Source organism: Callospermophilus lateralis, unplaced genomic scaffold, assembly GCF_048772815.1.
Source record: "Callospermophilus lateralis isolate mCalLat2 unplaced genomic scaffold, mCalLat2.hap1 Scaffold_63, whole genome shotgun sequence".
NCBI lineage: Eukaryota > Metazoa > Chordata > Mammalia > Rodentia > Sciuridae > Callospermophilus > Callospermophilus lateralis.
The window spans coordinates 6,751,639-6,771,213 of record NW_027514713.1 but is presented as its reverse complement, the minus strand read 5'-3'; the positions used below and the strand labels follow the sequence as shown (position 1 = coordinate 6,771,213).

At 37.7% G+C, this 19,575-nt stretch overlaps 2 pseudogenes; both read left to right on the top strand.

Moving 5' to 3' along the window:
* The first annotated feature begins 713 nt into the window (after positions 1 to 713).
* On the top strand, positions 714 to 4,806 carry LOC143389491 (transcription factor AP-2 gamma pseudogene; annotated as a pseudogene).
* A 4-nt stretch (positions 4,807 to 4,810) lies between these two features.
* LOC143389492 (semaphorin-4C-like) overlaps positions 4,811 to 19,575 on the top strand; it is a 76,586-nt pseudogene continuing 61,821 nt past the window's right edge.

Genomic DNA, 19,575 nt, shown 5'->3' with positions numbered 1-19,575 from the left:
AAACATTCCAAGTACATGAGTAATGACTGGGGCAAGATGTTCTTTTCCTTTTGCTACAGAAACATTTAAGAACATGGACCTAATGGGGCATTGTTTCTGTAACTAGGGTAATGGGGCCCTGTTTCTGTAACTGGGGCAATTGGGTTAACTGTGATTGGTTAGGCTTCCCTCTACCTGACTGCATTCTCCCACTTCTGTAACCTGGCTTACTTGCATTGACTAGACCCCCATATGTCCCTTTTGCAGTTTTCAGGCTTATAAGGAGTGCCCTTGCAATTGTTCAGAACTGATCAGTAGAACATCTTTATGTTCTGGTCACTCACCACCAGTGTGCTTCAATAAAGGTTTGATTCAATTATATGTGAGTGGTCTAGAAGTCAGTTTATGAAACCCAGGACAAAGCTTTAACTATAACACTGGCATGTATAAGAAACTTAGCAAATTCTGCCTTGTGGTGGTATCAGGCAGAAAGCAGCTGTTTACTAGAACAAACAGGTATGGTCACTCTACCTCAGCACATAAACTCAAAATGGAGAAGCTCACAGCAAACTACTGCTTTGCAGAATGGAGTAAGAAAGGTTTAGGCACAGACTGAGACAGGTGTTCTATACACCATGGAGTCATTAGGGCAGGCACAGTCTGACAGCTGCTGTTCTATACTCCATGGAGTAAATCAGAGCAGTCACAGCATGAGAACTACTGTTGTGTGCACCATGGAGTCACTCAGGGTAGGCACAGCCTAAGAACTGCTGTTGTGTGCACCATAGAGTCACTCAGGGCAGGTGCAGCCTGAGGACTACTGTTCTACACACCATGGAGTCACTAGAAAAGGCACAGCCTGAGAACTACTCTTTTACACAGCATGGAGTCACTCAGTGCAGGCACAGCCTGAGAACTAATATTTTGTACACCATGGAGTCACCCAGGGCATGCACAGCCTGAGAACTGCTGTTGTGTACACCATGGAGGCATCCAGGGCAGGTAAAGCCTGAGCACTGCTTTTCTACACACTATGGAGTCACTAGGGCAGGCACAGTCTGAAAATTAATAATTGATTATTACCCAAATTAAGAAGTGAATTACAACTCTGAATAGGAAACACTTGGAATTTAGTCTTTGAGTGACTCCTTTAAGCACATGTTGGTGGCCCTAATGGGGAGAATCACAGCCTCTGGAACAGGAGTCCACTATATTTTTCCTTTGCTAGCAAAGCAAAAACTTATTTTTCCTTTTCTCAAAACCATGTTCTCATCATTGGATTGGAATCAGGGATCAGGACTGAGCTTTCAATAATAAAATGCCACTAGGCAACTGAACTCCAAAAAGGGGGGATATAGCTGTTTATTTTCAGAAGTATCTTTGCTTTGTTAGTATAAAAAAGGATATTTTAACCTTATCACTAAAAGCTACCCCACTGAATTAATGTTTTAGTGCACTTTACTACCTAAGAATATACCTACTCTAGTTCTTCCTTGGAAACTACATCAAGTGCCTGAACTAGAAAGAAAGTTCCATTTAATTCTGGTGAAGTGCTCAGATATGCCCAAGAAATTATTGCTACATTAATATATATATATTTAGTTGTAGATAATTTTATTTTATTTATTTTTTTCTATGTGATGCTGAGGATCAAACCCAGTGCCTTAAAATTAATGTTTTCCAATGCATATTTTTCCGTTTTACTACTCATTTGGGTGTGAACAATCTGTTAATCATACATAATTTTTGAGAAACCTATAGGATCACTTAATAAAACCCAAACAAACTCATTATGCAATACTAAACCTAACATTACCACCAGAATTGGAGCTATTTCCAATCCATGCCTGTATATTAATATGAGATTACATGTACACTTAAAACATTTTCATTTTTTTTAAATTTGTAAGAAATATATTATGTATAAGTCCTGAGTTATATTCATGAATCAACTGGAGAAAAATTAGTAAACATACATATTTCCCTATCAAAACACCATAGTTATCAAAGTTTTTAAGAGGTATAGTGAAAAAAATGCATGTTATCTGATATTCATATTCATTTCATAACAGTAATGTGACTGACAGATAATTCAATATGAATCCTCAACTTATGTTAATACCAAAATTGAATTTGTAGGACATTTCAGTATACCTATGAACTCCTATGTGTTTCTTGAGTAAAACATTGAATATTCAATGCCAATGGTGACTGTAGATTTTTTGTCTTCTTCATCTTCTATATTCTGCCATTCTCCATTTAAAAATACTAATAATCATATAACATATGAGATACATTTCTATATCTCAGAACTTATATATTTTTATCAAATTTCATACATATTTTCCAATGTATCTGCTTATGGATTCTCATGGGGGCTGACATTATCATTCACTACATCACTCAAAACCTACTATGAAAGATAATTCATTATTAAGCCTAAACTCTTTGTTCTCCCCAATAAACCTACATACTGTGCACATTTAAGTGGATGTTGACTAAGACATTCCATTATTAATGGTACACTTACTGTGTCATCATTTATTGACTTATAGGATACATCATTGCATCGCAGAATTTATATATATATATATATATATACACACACACACACTCTCACACACACATACTATGTATCCAAATTCCCCACCTAATGTCCCTCTGTGATTCAGATCATACATGATGTTATGTTTTGGTCTAATTTTTTCACTGATACATTCTTATGTATATTCATGTTTCCCAATACTGATATTTTTCCTCTAGAATGAATCCTCACCCAACTCAAAATTTCGTGTTAACTCTAAGTTTATTCTATTAACTCAATTGAATTTCACAGTATATATAGAGTTGGTGTTGCACGATCTCTTGGCAAAATCTAAACAACCTTATTGTACAATACTAAACCTAATATTACCACAAGACTTAGAGCTATTTTGAATCCATGCCTCTGCATGAATATCAAATTCCATGTGTATTTAAAACCTAACTTAAATTTTTCTGTTTAAATTTGCATGAAATATATTATGTATTCGTCCTGGGATACATTCAGAAAATCCTTATATGTCCCCATTGAGTCATGTGCTAGTACCAATTTTCAGCAGCTAGCAAGAGCCAACCTTTAACTTTTCATGAGTTTTACAAATCAGTGTTAAAATATAGTCATTGGGCTGGGGATGTGGCTCAAGCATTAGCCAGCTCGCCTGGCATGCGTGCGGCCGGGTTCGATCCTCAGCACCACATACAAAGATGTTGTGTCCACCGAAAAATAAAATAAATAAATAAATATTAAAAGAATGCACTGCCTGATACCCTTCATCTTTAAAAAAATAAAAATTAAAAAATAGAATATAGTTATTATTTGAAATTAAATTATGACTCCAACATTTGCGGCTGATGAGCAAGCACGTTTGGCACAGTGTTTGCTGCAAGCTGAACTACCTCTGGAGCACAGGCTTGGACTTACCTGGCTTGGGATTGGATGTCCTGACTTGGTGCTTCTGAATGCCCTGGAAACCCAGTGCCCAGACCTTCCCGCAGGGTTTTGAGGACTCAGCCCCACCCCCACCAGCGCATCTCCCACCTAACTGCAGGGCAGCATCTTTACAGCTCCATCACGCTGCAGTCCCACACTGGAGTCCTGAATACCAGCAGCCACCCTACTTTCCACCGCCCTAGCAGCAGTTGGCTTACACTCAGTCCGTGGATCCCTACTCACATTTGAGCAAAGCCTATGCTGCAACCATTAGCCCCCTGCACCAGCCTGTGGCCGCCAACAGTCAGCAATGGTCCTGGCCTGGCCTCCAGAGTCAGGAGGAGGCCGCCCTGCCTTTACAACTAGGGCGCCTGGCCGGCCTGCTTCCTCAACTTTCTGGGATAGAGGGAAGTGCTGTGGGCATCCTCGGGGATGCCTACAGCCACTCAGATCTGCTGTTGCCCCACATGCACACCCTGAGTGCTACAGGCCTGGCAAAGAACCTGGGGCTCCACAACATGGCTCACCAGATAGAAGAGGTGAAGAATGTCAACCCAAACCTGCCTGGGCATGATCAGACGGTAATCTGCAAAGGTCCCATTTTCCATGGCTTAAAACCCCCTGGGTCTCTCCTGTCAGAAAGAGCTGGTGATAGCCCTGATGAATCCTATGAAGTCTTCTGCACGGCTCTGGGAAGATTGTCTCTCTTCAGCTCCACATCCAAATGTAAGAGACTGTGGCTGAAGTGCAGAGGTGATTGTCACTTTCTGAATGCTTAAAGGCCTCTCTGCTGGGAGGTGTTTTCAAAAAAACAAAGCCCAAAACTGGCTGATAGTTGTGGGAAAAGTTGGACAAGACTGGCCTAAAACTTCCAGCTGGGAGACAGAAAGCTGCTCTTGTGAGCCTCCTGACATTCTTGGTGGAAGGAAAAGCTGTTCACTTGGCTTGGGGCTTTGCATATGGCTGTGAAGTGGAGTTTTCTAGTAAGCCAGTGGCCAAATATTTAACCAGGCCTTACCTAGGAGAGTAAACCAAAATGGCAACGAGAAAGAATAACACTGTGGGAGGCTCAGCAAGTTTGGAAAGAATTCACGGACCTTCTCAATCAAGACCAAACACACAATGGCAACAAAAGGCACTCCCTGGTCTTAGAAACCTACAAACAGAACTGCTTGTCTTATTTTAGCCTGATTACCCACGGGTTTGGCAGCCATGTCATCTGTACTCCTGTGTCTGGGGTGCAGAACTACATCAAAGAAGCCCTGATTCTCATAGACAAATCCTATATTAACCCCAGAGACCAGAGTCCAGCAGATTCTAATAAGACTCTGGAGAAAATTGAGAAGCAGAGGTAGTAAAATGGAGGTGAGCACAGGGCCAGAGGGGAAAGGACAGAGGAATCCATCTCCACTGGGACAGACTGGAGGCACCCTTGCTGGGGGAGGAGATTCCAACCCCTCTTATCCAACTATCCAAAGTCCTCTGTCACTTGAGGCATGCAGGATCTTGACCTGCCCTCTGGGATCCCTGTGGATTCTCTAGCACTGCAGTGTCTGTCCTTGAACACATTATCCCAAGGTGATAAGTATTGGTTTTTGTTTTGTTTTTAATTGTTCAGCCTTTATTTTTTGGAACCCCATCCCTCCTTCCTCTGAAAGTGGTGCTACAGAGTTTTAGAACCTTCTCATAAGTTCCCCAGGGCTGACAAGAAATCATACGCCTAGCTGTTGAAAGTTTAGATTAATGATATTCAGATTATCTACCTACCTCGGTGATGGTGCACTCCAGGAGGAGGCAAAGGTACCATGTGCTCTGCTGCCAGTGAGGAGATGCTACATTGGGGCAAACCCGGTGCACAGAGGGGCCTTCTGGTTGTAGGAAACCTGTAGGAACAATTTCTACTGACATTTCATTTTTATTTTGTCTGTTTTTTTTTTTTTTAACTTTGAAAGTTAACTCTTCAAATGGGTGACTCTTTGGAGTGACACATTCCTGTAAGGAACTGAAAGTTTTATTTGCATATTTATTTCAGATCTTGATTTTTCAAGTAAACTTGAAAAGGGTGAGAACTAAGCATCTGCTGCTGCCTGTCACCCCTCAAAACCCTGTGGAGGCTCTGTATTTTGAGAAACAGTGTGTTGAGTGTACAGACTTATTTATGCATAGTTTAATGGGATCTGTAAATACTGGTGCACTACTTACAAGTTTTTGAGAAATAGGATTCGATTTTAATATTAACTTTTAATGGTGGTGGGGTAATTTATAACATGTCTTAAATTTTATTAATCTATACACAGGGTATGAAGAAGCAAGAGGATACACAGTTTTGTTCTTGGTTTGGAAGATTCTGTTTAATCAGGGATCTCTGTTCAGAAAGCAATAACTTCATATCTCCTTCTTGTGAGGCTCATTCGCTGTAAGGTGAATGTGTGTTATACTTGATATGGATGAAATGGAGGTTTAGAATTGAACTCCCTGCATGTAAATATTCCTCAAAGCAAAGTGTGCATATGATACCTGTATAATAAAAGTATTCTTGATAGAATCTGTGCAAAAATAAAAAAGTAAAATTAAATTATGTAAATGTGAAACTAATCAAATCATATTAAAAATACAGGTAATCAATTATCAAAACTCACCACTTTTGCTTTTTTATGGTGTCTTGCTATGCTCCCTGCACTTCAGGCTGTTTATGTGTCTTCTGTGTGTGTGAGATAGAAGTGTTCCATGGTGTGTGATTGTGTGCCTTTCAGTCACATCACACTGACTTGGCCATGATGGGAATAGTTATAATAGGATAATTACAAAGACTGGAAACTAGGGCTTTTATTTTCCTTATTAGTCTATTGTCAGGCAAAGACTAATAGGCTTATGACCAAGATGGTTCAAATTCTAACCTCTTAACTAAAAAAGAAATGAGAGAAAGAAGAAAGAGGAGAAAGGAGAGCTTCTCCCAGTGTGCTAACCTTCATATGTTGCTTTTCTCTGCAGACATCTATAATGCTCTGCTGGCCTCTGCCTTGCCTTGGGTGTCCTTTAGCAGCTCTTCAGAGATGTCCAGTAGCCATGGCCTTGGCTTTGCAAGTCTAAATCAGCGAATGGTAAGTCAGCTGTTGTCTCTGCTCCTTCCTCAGAGAGAGCTTACATCTTTATTTCTGTTCCTATAGCTCAAAAATTAATTATTTGAGTTTTAATGAAATTGAAGAAATTGGAAATTTCATGTTTTTTTTAATTTTAAATTTATTTTTATTTTATTTGGATAAATTTTTTCCTTATTGGTTGCCAGTAAATACTCATAAAGTAAATTTAGTCAGAATGGATTTATTGGAGCTATTCATTATTTCCAGTTCTACCAAATCTTTTTAGTTTGAGAATAGACTATGAAAAGGTTACTATTCCAGTGAGCTGATCATGAAAAACTAAAATATATAAATAAGTAAAAGAGCCAATGTCAGAGCCAATGGGATTAGTCAGCAGGCCACCACACAATATCTCTGTGATGAAAAGAGTCCATGGCTGCCTGATGGGCAATGAGCACCATCCTGGGACATCATATGAGAGGAAGCCAGGGGAAGGTTGTTCTGATAATAGGGATTTCCTTCCCAGGTAGTATGAAGGAAGCTGTGAACTTGATTTTTGGAGATGTATCATTCTATCTTAGGCCTCCAGTAAATTACTTTCTTTTTTCTGTTGCACAAATAGTAGTTCAGAGGATTAAATAAGTTAATACAATTAAAGATAAATCTTTCTACAAAATTCTAAAGAGGTAGACTGATTTTTCTGTGAAAGGTGAGTTAATTCATTCAGGAATTACAATTTAAAATGAGCTCTACCCCTTCTAAGTACATCATTGTAAGTATTGGTGATGTAGCCTGGAGTTGAGTATTTGCTCCCTTTATGTAATATTCCAAAGATCTGGGTGTAAGTACAGCCTTGAGTTTCTTTATCCCTTTAAAATCAAGCATGATGCTTAGTTATCAGATAGGTTGATAGGAAACAGCCGATACAAGAGGAAAACCCAGAACGTGATATTTAAATATAAAATATTTAAATTGCCCATGATTGTCCTCTCTCATTTTTTAAATGTGCAGGAGCATTCTGTGGCTTGAGAGTTAGACTTCAAATCTCATTCAATATATTGTAAAATATACTGTCATTGAAACCAGAGTTCATCTATTATTTACATTATCAAATTAACATTTTTTGGTCTGGTGATTTATCCAATACCATATTAACACCTAAACTTTTCAGTGGTTGCAAAGATTATAATAACTAAGTAAACACTCAATTTTTTATTTTATTTTTAAAATTTTTTTAAATTTATTTTTTAAATAAATGATAGCAGAAAACATTACAATTTTTATTGCGCATATACAGCACAATTTTTCATCTCAAGTTGTATATAAAATATGTTCACCCTAATTTGTGTCTTCATACATGTACTTTGGATAATGATTTCCATCACATTCCACCATCCTTGATAACCTCCTGCCTCTTCCCTTCTCCTCCTACCCCACTGTCCTATCTAGAATTCATCTATTCCTCCCATGCTCCCCCTCCCTACCCAACTACGAATCGGCCTCCTTATATTAGAGAAAATATTTGGCATTTGTTTGGGGGGATTAGCCAACTTCACTTAGCATTATCTTCTCCAATACCATCCATTCACCTGCAAATGCTATGATTTTATTCTCTTATTGCTGAGTAATATTCCATTGTATATATATGCCACATTTTTTGTCCATTCATTTACTGAAGGGTCAGTTAAATTATTTTTAAAAAGCCCAATGGTCTTGCATGTTGTGTTTCTGATCTGCAGAAACAAAAACCTGTTATGATTCAGGTTTCCCTGCAGTAGGTACTTTGGAGGTCATAAACATATAGACGAAAAAGTCTTCTAGTTTCAAATCTACTTATTTCCATTACTAATAATTTTAAAAAGTTAACAGCTCAGAATATGATAATCATTACAAAATGGTAGTACTAAATTCATCATGTATATTTAGATTACTTTCACTGCATATTTAAGTTAATTTTTCCTAAGAGAGTAGCATTCAGCTGATTAGGTTTAGTGTTTATGGCTGCAACTCTAATTGCATGTAATGTGTGTTTCAATGAATATTCCTTGATATTGCTACCAAACTTCATGCTCATTCCTGAAGTGTGATTTACAAAGCTTAATGTATCAATACTTCTTCTGAAGGATTATTTATGTGTTTTCTTTTATGTGTATGATTTTTCTTTTATACTAATGCATTTTATTTATTTCTGTATTTGTGTTGTTTTCTATTGATTTTTGAAAAGTAATAAAGCATTTCTTAGCAACACTTTTATGACAAATAAAGGAAAGGGGTCTTATGAACTGTACTGCGAAGGCTGAGTATCAAAGTCTGGGCAGGTTCAGGTGTTTCCAGTGACCAAAGACAGAGAGGAAGTTCCCAAGGGGCTGAGCATCAAAGCAAGTGATCTTGTGGCCATATTTGAGTCAGTGATTTTTTTGAGTTTCTTACTGGAAGAGAAAAAATATTGTAGTGATAGTAATGGATTTGTATTATCATTCATCATAGAATTAAATGTTCTTAAAGTTCATTTATTTTTTTATTTATACATGACAGTAGAATATATTTTAACATATAAAAGCAGAGTACAATTTCCCATTCTTTTGGTTGTACATGATGTGGAATTACATTGGTCGTGTATTCATCTTTGAACATAGGAAAGTGATGTCAGATTCATTCTAGAATCTTTCCTATTCCCATTCCCCTTCCTTCCCTTCATTCCCCTTTATCTAATCCAAAGTACTTCTATTCTCCCCCTACCCCAATGTGAGTTAGCATCCACATATCAGAGAGAACATTTGCCCTTTGTTTTTTTTTTGGGGGGGGGGACTGGCTTACTTCACTTAGCATGATAGTCTCTATTTCCATCCATACATTGGCTAATGCCATAATTTCATTTCTCTTTATGGCTTAGTAATATTCCATTGTGTATATATAATACATTTTAAAAGTTTATTTTTAAAAGCTCTGCTTGTGATGATTCTTCTGGAATTCTCATTTAAAGCCTGAGGGTAGGTTCCAGGTATACATTTAATAGAGTGGCCCTGACATAATATGCCTTACATTTTTATTTCAAGAAACATAAACTGTTTAAAAGCTAACATCTCACAATGCCTCCCCTAAAGTTTTTTAAATTGATAGATTTTTTAAATACCTTCATTTTGTTTATTTATATTTATGTGGTGCTGAGGACTGAACACAGTGCCTCACACAGGTGAGGCAAGCACTCTACCACTGAGCCACAACCCCAGCCCCAAAATTGATATATTTTAAGAAGTACAACTTATTTCCAATTAAGAAAATTCATGTCATTAGATACAGGTAAAATTCCTTTATTTAAAGAGACACTTTTATTGTTGTTTACTTTCAGGACAAGTTTAACTGTAATTAAATATCCGTTCAATTTTAATGCCTTGAACATGACTATCATTTTGCACCAAAATATTTTCCTCTTTAATTAGGGGTTATAAGTTTACTTATTTGGATTCCACATTAAAGAAGTACTCTCAATTATAGCTTTTGACCAGAAATGCATATCTAAGGCATTGTTACTGAGATGTATTTGGACTGACATGGTCCAACAAGAATCATATTCTTGCAATTTTTAAAATTATCTATTATTTTTTATTAGTTGCTCACAACAATGCAATGATCATGACATATCATACATTTTAATCAAATGGGGTATAATTTCTTATTTTTTCCAAGTGTACAGGTTGCAGAATCACATGAGTTATACGGCCAGGTATATACATACAGCAACACTAGTGACTATTTTATTCTTCTGCTTTTCCTATCCCCCCTTCCCCTCCTCTCTCCTCCCATCACCTCTCTCTACACAGTCAAATGTGACACATTTCTCTTCCCCCCTCACATCATCATACATGTATTTTGTATAATGATGAGGGTCTTCTTCCACCTTTCATGCAATTGATACAGGTGAAATTACTAACAAAATTGGATTTGACTGTTTACTTTGTTGCCATCAAAATTAAATTTGTATTTTCTAAAATTAAGAGTTGATATGTTTCATATAAAAGCAGATTGCTGAATATGCATTCTATTTACTTTTTAAAAAATTTTAGACCTATGAGGGCAAAGAAATTTTTTATTTTTAAGCTAATATTATGTTTTGTCCTGTTTGTTTTTAACCCTGCAAGATGCACTATGGGTATGAAGTGCTGTGGACAGGCCAAAGGTAAAAATGTGTGTTTTCAATATGTTCATGTGGTAGCACACAGCCCTTTCTTGGCAGTTACATAGCTTTATTTAGTCAGCTTCTACAAACTGCAAAATGGTAGCCTGGGGAAGCACCTTGAATCAACAAGGTTTGTACAGAATCTTCCCTGGAGTAATTATATGGAAGGTAAACATTCATCAGCTCTTGTTCTTTTCTGCTCCTCCTCTAGTTTAAGAGCCTCCATATTCTCCATAGAGCTTACGTTACCAGATGAGATAAACAGAATAAACCGGCCAGGTTTGTTGTAGTCAGCAGCCTTCGGAGAGGCAGTGTTAGGTGTGACTTTGTCTCCAACTATGTCAAATTATAGAAGTACCCTCAGAATCTGGACTCTGCTGGACTCAGTTGCCTGTTTCGGATGGTTGAACACTTTCCAGGAATGCTTAGATTTATTAGTGCTGTTCCTTCCTTGCAAAATGGTATTTGGATGCACAGGACAGTCTCCTGCCCTTGTGGAACTGTATGATAGGAGGAGACATCATGGTATACATCAACTCCTCATGCTGGTCCTTGGCTCTTGCTTGTGCTGAGGAAGTTTGCCTGGCCTTAACCCTGAAAATTAATTAATTACATCTTCTCCTGAAGCCTGTGGTGGACTTTCTAAGTGTTCCCAGGGAGCAGTCATCATCCTGTGCTGAATGTGTCCCATGTCATTTGGCTTTTTGCTTATGGTGTGGCCTCCCTGAAGTCTGTGAGTTTCATATATGGCCTGAGCAGAAAGTCAGGGCCTGGATTATGTTTACTTTGCCACTGTCATGTTGACCTTCTGTTTAGATTCTGTTAAACTCAGCTTACTTCTTTGCCTCCTTTTGATGACCTTTTGATGGAAATTCTGAGTCACTCTGAGCCAGTGGAAAAAAGTACTGATTGGTTTGACCTGGCAAGTTAGGCTCAGAACTGACCTATCAGCTCAGCTGCAACAACTAGTCACTTTGTCCAGTGAAACCATAGAAGCCATGGGAAATGAAAGCTTTACATGACCAGGGAGTGTAAAACCAGGAACTGCAGACTGTCTCTGACTTGGCATGGTCCAACATGTGATTTTTCAGCTTTACTATGGTGTGATAGTGATTTGCATTCTGTAGAAACTGTACTTTGAATTTTATATTTTAACATTTCTTGGGCCACATGATCTTATATTTAGTTTGAACAACCTGTCCTCTATAGCATATTGTGGTATTTGATAGGTTAGGTGTACTTAATGCATTTTTCCATTTATAATGTTTTTAGATGATGGGTTCACCACTTTGCAATGCCATGTTAAGTGAAGGAATATTAGTATTTGGAAAAGGGTGGTAATGGCTGATGACCACTTTGCCCCTACAAGATCATATCCCTAAATTCCATAGGGAAACAAAGCAAAAGCCTGCCTGTAAGTTTCTCATATTCCTCTGACTTTTATGATCTTCTGGGCCTTTGTTACTGAGCAAGGAGTGTGGATTACTTTCCCACCATGTGTTAGGCATTTCTTTCTCCTGAGCAGCCCAAAGTCATCACATCCTACTTTCCTCTTTTCTGAATTGTTTATACTCTCCCTGGATTATCTGGGACTTAATAGTACAATGATCCCTGGCAAACAGCAATAACTAAAGGTGAGGAATGACAATTAGAGCAGCTTATTTCAAAATTATTTTTGTGTATATTATCTGTGTGATTAGTATATCATGGTGACCACAATTTTTCCTTGAAAGTTTTCCAATCATCTTAGAGTAAGTAGTACCCAAGGCTCACTTGGTACCTTCCCAAATGTTGCTGGGAGGCCTTCTTGGGACCAACCACATTCTAACCTAGTTGGGTTGCAAATTCTATTTCTTTTCTTTTTCAAAATAACTATTCTTATTTTTTAGCTTCTTATATTATTCCTGATACACTGCAGTACATTGAGAATATTAGTGTGTGCTCTCTTTATAACCAAGGTGTCTTTGTTTACTTAACCTGTTTATGAATGAAATGCTTGTCCCTGTGGAGGTGTATTTTGCCCATGGCTTGCCATACTTTCAATGGCTCCTCATCCATGCACAAACAACTGCTTTGCCTCTTCTGGGGAATGAGAGATTCCCCTTTTCCCCATTCAGGGATCCTGGTAAAAGGCCTACCAACAAGGAGGGCCTTCATTCCTGGCCAAAGGCTGAGGTTGAATTAGCGACCTTTCATGAGGCAATTTGGATCACTACAGTGCATGTATCCTTTTTAAATCAAAGCACATGGGATTCCTAAATAGCAGGTCTAATTTGTAGCATAGCAATTGCTCCAGACTAATGGAATGTCTCATTTTGCTGAAAGTTAGTGGAGACCTTCCTGAGTAGGGGTTGACTATATTACTGTTTCTGGGACTCCCTCATCTCTCTTCCCCAAAATCATTGAAGTTTGACTCCTATGATGTTGCTCCATGGAAATAAGGTCAAATATCACACTACGGGGACACATGCCCCCTCTTGGACTGTTCTTTATCAGTGGAATTCACCATTTGTGAAACTTGGACTTCCTCTATTTTGCATGTGTATTAGAGCAATATATATCCTATCACAGGGAATCTACGTGTGCCTCTTCTCTCCCAAGACCCTCACAGCACATTTACAAATTGCAGTTAATTAACCTATCATAGTATCTTTAAAGAAAATGTTTTTTCCATCAATGGGATTTCTTTCCCAGAATCATTTGGCAGACCATACCAATAAATAGAATATTTAGTTCTCATGAAATTATTTCTGAGGGCCTCATCCTTGAATTTCCTGCCATGGATGTATACTATATTTAATTTTTGAAAAAAAATAGTGACTAACTAACTTTATTAGAAAAAGTAACAGAGAGCTTTCAGCATTTGGGGTATCTGGCCTCCTGCTTTGCTGGGCAGACTACTAATTGTTATGAGGACAACAAAGGGACATGCTACTGTTCTGATCTCCTGTGTGGCCATATGAAGTCTTATGTATTGAGGTAACTCAGAGGACCTCTGGAAGATGCACACAGATGCTTTCATTGACCCTGATCAGATCTCTGAATAACACCTCACAAATGTGAGGATTTTACATGATAAAATCAGCTTGGTGGCATAACTTATTCATGCATAAATTACATACTGTATATATTCAGATTGTCTATAGGCTTTCTAAGCAATTCTAACTTTATTTTTAATGTGAAAAGTTAGCAGAACTGTTTTAGAATTTGTCAGTAAAGAACTTCCAACAACTAAGACCTGAAAGCAAAAGATCAAAACAGATTTTCAAAATGTCATGGTGCCTCTCTGGCCTCTTTACTTTCAACTTGTCCAGGAGACTGTGCACATGAAAAAACAGAGTAACATACAATAGTGGTAAATTTTTTTTTTAGCTACATAAGTGCGTATCAAATGCCAAAAGGCACTGGAAGCTGTTGCTGGGGATTGTACCCACAAAACTTCAGGAAGCTAGTGGTGACCTCTCAAGCTGAGTTCCCAAACCAGGCTCCTTTGCCCACCATACAGCATGCCAGTCACTGAAATGAGTTTTGTAAAGGAGCAAGAGTTTTCCCACAAGGTAGCCAAACATGAAGATGGGAAACCTAAGTCTCATATTGACCTCCTGAGAACAGGGTTTGAGGACATTTATGGGATATGGAAACAGGGTATTTAAGGCATGGGCATGATTGGAGGTGAGGTAATCAGTGGTTTTTATAGGTGTAATCAACATTCATGGCTCTTCCTGGGTTGTGTGTTCAGAAAATGTCAGCATTAGCATGATATAAGGGTGGAGCTTTGGCCTTTTAACATCAATAGGACACCCATTACATACCTGAACAGGCCCATGGAAAGAGTCCTTTTAAAAAAAACAAAAACAAAAAACAAAACAAAATGAAAAACAGCCTTCTCATGCCTGAAAAGAAACCTAGGTAACGATTATCATTATAAAGCCTGTGCCAGAGGTACTGGCTACAGCAAGGCTGGTAGGAGACTAATATTATTTTGCTAAACTGAGTGACCTTCAGAGATAGCGATTTTTAAAGGGAATAAAAAGAAGTAACTAAGCAAGGAGAATAGGGTCTCAGAGTCAGAGAAGTACAAAGGATTGATTAGTTTAAGTGAGAGTAGGCTAGCTGTGTTTGCTATAGGCAAGTAATTGTCAAATTTAGGGTTCTTCCTTCCCTTGAAGACTTGGGAAAAAAACTCTTCTGATGATTAAGTTCTTGAGAATGACCTGAGTGGGGAATAGGAGGTTGACCTTGATGGAGCCTTTGTGCTTCAGAAGTTACATATTTACTATTGTAGGTCCTTCTTTTACTCCATGCCCAAGGGATGATTGTGGCCCATCTAGCAAGGGTTTGATTTTAAATATACTTTAATTGCCTCAGTATTACTGACATTTAATGAACATCTCAGATTGACCAATAGAAACATATTTTCAATTTATTTTTGAGTTGCTTATTTGCACAGCCACTATAGAGTATGTATGCATTTCATTAGAAACTGTTTTACCATTAGGTTTCCGAGTGTGATTTTTTTTTTAATTATGGATGCACTTTTTGGGAAATTGCACACCAGCTCAGGCTTCTGGAAAATTTCAATAAGCATGGGGAAAGGAGTCAGAGCATACCTCGATGGCTCTAGAGATAAGACTGCATTTTCTTCACCCTGGTAGCTAGAAAGCTTGCATATACATAACTGGAATTGTTCACTGAGGAATCAAAGCTAAAGTAAATACTTTTGTAAATTCCAGGGTTATGTTCAAAATCTCAGGTGTAAATCCCAGAGATCTCTGAGAGAGTGAGCAAGTAGCATGCATCCAGCTGCCTGCATCTTCATGTGAATGCTGCTTATTCTCTGCCTTCCAACTCACACTGATTATCTAGAAACCCAAAAGAGACACCTGTGAATTCAGATGCAGTTAAGTGAGAAAAGAAACAGAGCTGGATCCAATGCCATTAGAAAAAATGTTAACAGTGATTTGGGGGAATACTTACCTTGGCTACAGTTCCAATTTAGCATTTATTTGAGTGACATTGGGATGTCCTGAAGTTGGGCAAATCTTTTAATTTATCTGTGCTCTCATGCTTGTTAGTGCTTGCTTTGCAGGCACAAGGCCCTGGATTTAATCCCAGTACCACACACACACACACAAAAATGAGAAAGCATTCACTTATTTTCACCTTTCATCTCTGAGTATTTTTTTTCTCTTGAAAAAGCTGACACTCCAACAGTCTTTAGGGCAGTGTATTCACAGGGGCCACCAAAGCATTGATCAGTGTAATCATCTTTGGCCCGAATAATGAAGGCAGGGAAAGTCCTGAGCTTTTCACATGATTGTTGCTAGTTTAGTTTTCTTCATCATCTCATCTTCTTCTGCAAATTATTCAGTATTTTTTAGTTACCTCCTGAGGAATCTGTAGTAAAGCTGGAAATGACTGATGACTAAGTCATGGAATTGCTGCAAATTGCAGCACTTGGTGTGACCTCTTGATGTAATTGCCATGAGGGCAGCAATATCTGGTGCAGGCAGCCTGACTGTCTTTCATCAGGTGGTTGTACCTGGAGGGGAATTATTAGGCACTTCACACGTCTTCTTATTGTATCTTCACACAATCCTAAAATAAACTTATCCTAATTTCTTATAGGGGAGAACAATGTTTCTGTGGAAGATGGCTTCCCAGACTTTTGAAGCTTGCTCTGTGCATTTGGGGCCCTGTGGACATGTTTTTATTTCTATAAATAGATTTTTGTTGTTGATGCTTTTGTTTTGTTTATTCTGCCAAGCTTTTTTTGAAGAGGCTGAAGATGGTGAAGAGGAGGCAAGAGACAAGTAGCTAATGCTGTGGGCAGTGGGAGAGCTGTGGTGACAGAAATAGGTAGTTTACAAAATTTAAAAAAAAAAGTTGTGTTAATAAGATGTCCATTTCCTCTTACCCATGAAGAAATGCAAGATACAACAGTGTGCTACACAAAACATTTTCCAGAACCCTTGCATAGAACAGTATTTTCCCAATGGTACCATAGTAAAAACTGTTTTTCATTTTAAATTTGTGCATCTTGTTTGAAATTTCAGATTAAAATGTAAATAGCATATGAGATCTATAATATCACAGCATAGCAAGAGCATAAAACTAAAGAAAGAGAATTATGAAAGAAACAAAAGAAATTAACATAGCTGAATGCCTGGGGGATGCCAGAACCCATGCTCTGTGCTTTTTGCACATTTATTCACCAAATCCTCACATGGGCCCTGCTATGTAAGAATAAAGAAATTGTGTGAAAGATGACACAGATCATTATGAAGTCATAGGCCATCAGCTGCAGGATCCACACAAAAACTGCCTTGTCAGAGCCAGCATGGGGGATTCAGGTCAGAAATGCAATTGTGACTGTGAAGTTAAGATGATTCAGCACGGGGATCCTATTCCTCATTGTGCAGGGGAAGCAGTTTCTCTCAATGTAGGCAGGGACATAAAATGACTAAACCCTTTCAGGGATGTTTCTATGAAATTAAGTCAGTGTCTGTATTTCAGTTCTCCAAAAAATGACAATCCGAAAGGATTGTTTTTTGCAGGGCTATGGGCCTGTACAGGGCCTTGTGCATGCTAGGCAAGTACTGTACCACTGAGCTCTACTTCCATCCCAGGATCAGTGCTTTAAGTTCCCTAAAGATACCATCTACACCACATGACACACCCACTGTTTTGAAATTAATCACAAGGAGATACTCACAGAGGTGAACAGATGGTGTGTTTGCAAACTACTTATTGACTCATTCTTTTTTTAAAATATTTTTTAGTTGTTGATGGACCTTTAATTTATTTATTTTTATGTGGTGCTCAGGATTGAACCCACATGCTAGGCAAGTGCTCTGTCATTGAGCCACAACCCCAGCCCCCCACCCCATTGCCTCGTTCTTTACAATCATCATTCAGCTCATGTAAATAGATGAGCACATGACACATCACTACACCTTCGTTTTATGGAATACTGGAATATGCAGGCCTTTTCTGTTAAAAGAATGAAGTAAATATACTTTTGATAAACAAGCTTTAAGAAACTTTTGGTAAAGCACAGAAAAACAATGTATTACTGTTGGGAGCTGCCACATAGGAAATGAGCACCCCTTAGCCTTGAGTGATGAGAATGTGGAGATGTAGCAAGCCAGCCATAGGCTGTGTGTATGTGAACTATGGACATCGAACACACAAAGTGGACTGAACTGTTGTTGTCCCTCTGTTCTTTGTTCTTTTCACTTGCTCTGCCATAATCCCCACACTCATGAGATGGGTGTGGCCTCCCTAGATGTGAGTCAACCTGCTGACAGCAGAAATCATGAGGCTAGATTCAACCCCCTGAACCCTGACCCTTTGCCTTATTTGAATGTCTTCTCTCCAATAAAAGGGTTCATCTCTCTCTCTCAGTCTCTCTCTCTCTTTCTCTCTCCCTAATTTCATGGACCCCTAAGGTCAGAGGAACCATCACAGGATCCAAATAAAAAGGTATTTGTCTGTCTCTGTGTGGTTATTTCATGCAACCCAGTTCACCTGGAGTGACCTTGAGTGTTTAGTTGTGAGATACATCATACTACATGGTGCAACCATTTGAAATTCTTAGGATTAACATATATACTTTTGTGCACATAAATGTATGGAGTATTTGTGGAAAAATATTTAAGAAATTATTAATGGAATTTTTTTTTCTGGATATAGAAGTAGAGGTAAAGGACATAAAATTATTTCAAGTTTTAAATAACATGCATGCATTGCTGTTCAATTAAATACTAGGATTTGAAATGAACAGAGAAAAAATACTTTAGAGAATTTTAAAAAATTATGGCATTCAATTTTCTATTTTAACCTTTTTTAAAGTATGTAGTTCAGTTGTGTTAAAAATGCTTACATTGTTAGGCTACAGAACTCTGGAACTTTTTTATCTTGCAAAACTAAAATTCTGTACCACTGAATAAAAATTCCATCCCTTTGTCTTTTGGAAGCAAACTTTCTTCTTTGTTTTTATGATTTTGAATATTTTAAATACTTTATACCAAGTGAAATTATACAGTGTATATCCTCTTATTACAGACTTATTTTGCTTAGCATATTGTCTTTAAGGTTTATCCATGTTACGGCATGTGATTAGTTTTCCATTTTTTTATAAAGCTACCTGTATTCTACTATATGTACATTCCACATTTTCTTCATCCATTAATGTGTTCATAAATATTTTGGTTGTTTCTACTTTTTGACTACTGCAAATAATGCTTTGGTGAATATGGGTATACAAATACTTCTTTGATATCTGGCTTTCAATGTTTTTGGGATATATACTCAGAAGTAGGATTGCTGGGTTAGAATGTAGTTCTTTATTAAATTTTTTTGGAGAAACTTTCATGTTTTCCATAGTGGCTGCATTATTTTGCTTTTTTATCAACCACACATATGGATTGTAATTTATGTGCACTCTTCCCATAAAATTGTTTTAATTCATTTCCTTTACCCATTGAAATATAGTAAATAGTTCTTTCTTATCCGTGTTTCTCTTTCGGTGTTTTGTTACTATGGTCAACCATTTCTTAAAAACACTAATATTTGTTTTTATTCTTTGAAGAGAGAGTACCACAATCACATACATAACATTTATTACATATTTATAATTGTTCTATTTTATTATTAGTTGTTGATAATCTCTTACAGTTTCTAATTTATAAATTTAACTTTATCACAATTGTGTATGTATAGGCAAAATCTATATTATTGGGCATCCTCTGGGGTGTCCAAACTTGGCTCACTTTGGGATGAGGGGACAATTGTACCCTTAAGATGTGTAGGGAGACGAAGTCTTCCACGGACCCTGATTTCTTGTTGCATTTTCTTGTTGGATT